The sequence below is a fragment of the Corvus brachyrhynchos genome, unplaced genomic scaffold (assembly GCF_000691975.1).
Source record: "Corvus brachyrhynchos isolate BGI_N302 unplaced genomic scaffold, ASM69197v1 scaffold101, whole genome shotgun sequence".
NCBI lineage: Eukaryota > Metazoa > Chordata > Aves > Passeriformes > Corvidae > Corvus > Corvus brachyrhynchos.
In genome coordinates, this window is record NW_008237239.1 from 16,806,438 (window position 1) to 16,808,474 (window position 2,037).

A 2,037-nucleotide genomic window follows, 5' to 3' on the forward strand; every position below is an offset into this window, starting at 1 on the left:
AGTAATGAAATGGCTCAGTAGTCAATTACAAAGAAAATTTAAAAAGCAGACATTTGTGGTTAGGAGATCACATGGGAAAATTAGACAGATGTGAATAATCCTGTCTTGAGTAGTGAGTTGGCAGAGCAGGTAAAACTAGTTAGTTAAGATGCTTAACATAAAGAAGCAAAACTTGAAAAAAAACTATCACAGATTGACCAAGAACTACATCTTACTGAGAGTCGGCATGGTTGCATTGATTTGGAAAGTGAGAAATCATTTGGAATGCGATTGAATAGAGACTCTACAACTACCTCTCCTGGGGTAATTAGGCTAATTCCACAGGATCTTTTGTTTGGGCTTGCCCACTACAAACTCTCATTGCAGATTCCTAACATGTGCTGTGAAAGTGTCAAACAGAGCCTGCTGTGAGCAGAACTGTATGACAAGTCACATGAAAACTTTCTGCTTCAGCAACATAACCAGCAGAACATGCAGCCATCATGGGTTTCACATTTCACGCTTCTCACTGAATTTAGGTAACACTGGAAGAAGAAAACTAACAGAAAAATAGGTTGTCTGATGATCCTCATGGCAAGAGTTGTTCAAAGGATTTTGTCAAATCCAGTCTACCAAAGGATTTTTAGATCAGAATTCTTTGCACTGACCACCAGTGAAGGACTTATGGCTTCCTTATGTTTGATTCTTCCCAAAACAAAAAGCCCTGAAAGTCCCCCAAGGCACTCAGACCTCTCGTTCCTGCAAGGCAGCCTGACAGTCAGCATAGGATGGAATAGGATGGAATTACACAAAGTTGAGGTAAGTACTTTTTGTCACAGTTTTTTCTGCTCATTCTTCCATTTTTGTTACTCTGATCTAATAGTCAGTCTCTGCAAATTTTAAAGGAAGTAAATCAAACCTTGGACTTGCGCCTCCTCTGCAAAAAGTCATGAACATTCACTGACTTTAATGCTTACTCTTAATAAAAAGCTTTTTGGTAAAATGAATAGAAGGAATCTGAAATAACTTATGAAATGTGTGAGTAACATGTATAGATGGCATAGGTATAGTTACAATCACAAAACTATCCAAATTCTGGAGTCTCAGTTCAGAAGGGCAGGGGGAATTGTACCCAGCATTAAAGAAGACAAAATCTACAATGTTTCTGTGAGGCAAAACATCCAAGAAAAAAAAAGCACTAACATCAGGTTCACTAAAATATCCTGTTTTGAAAGCCAAAATATGTAATTATATTTTGATTTTTAAATATATTTTGATTTGCCTATATACATATATTTTCTTCCAGAGGGAGAGATTAATTCTTTTTTAAATGCAAGAAGTCCAATACATAAATCAAATTTTACTCAAAAAAAGTCCAAAATAAAAATGTGTGTTTGATAAGGAAATTTCTTTCAACCTTATTGAAGCAGAGCAGTTTATTATTATAATTATTATTCCTTTTAATGAAACTTCACTGAAGCAAATTTTAAAATTCTGCTGGAAATTTTTCAACACCTTCTGCCTAATCAGATATCCACAACTCCTTCTCTGCAAAATAACCTTAACTTTACTTCAGAGCACTTTTAGACATCAAGGAAGCAGGGAGTAGTTCTCAGAGCAGCCTCCTGTCTGTCAGAGTGTCTTTAGCACTGGTTGGCACAGAGGCAGATTGTGGCAGTTTTTCATCTAGCAGCTATTCAGTGCAGCGCATTTGTTATTCTTTGCTGCCAAGGAGACAATCTGCTTTTCATTTCCTCTGAAGAAGAGCATAATACTATGAGTAAAACATCAAATATAATTAGGCAAAAAGGTTGAGTGCCTGACTGAGCAGAGAAATGGAACTGTCCTGGATATGAAAAATAGCCACACACCTGAGAAAGAAACAAGAAAAAGGAGAAAAGTTCTGGCTGCCCAGCTGGATGGTGCAGAGGTTTCCATGTGTTATCATTTCCTTGTGCAAGTGGGATATTTCCTAGGGACTGTGCAAACTAATTAAGTGTGTCCTCAAAACACCTGGAAAAAGAAAAAATAGAATAATATAATAAAATAAAATAAAAT

General features: G+C 36.5%; 1 long non-coding RNA gene across 1 annotated transcript in view; it reads left to right on the forward strand.

Annotated features, from left to right (window-relative positions):
- The first annotated feature begins 244 nt into the window (after positions 1 to 244).
- LOC108445610 overlaps positions 245 to 2,037 on the forward strand; it is an 8,543-nt gene continuing 6,750 nt past the window's right edge. The window contains exon 1 of the long non-coding RNA XR_001860545.1: positions 245 to 798. This is a non-coding gene — a long non-coding RNA (uncharacterized LOC108445610). The remainder of the gene's footprint in view (positions 799 to 2,037) is intronic.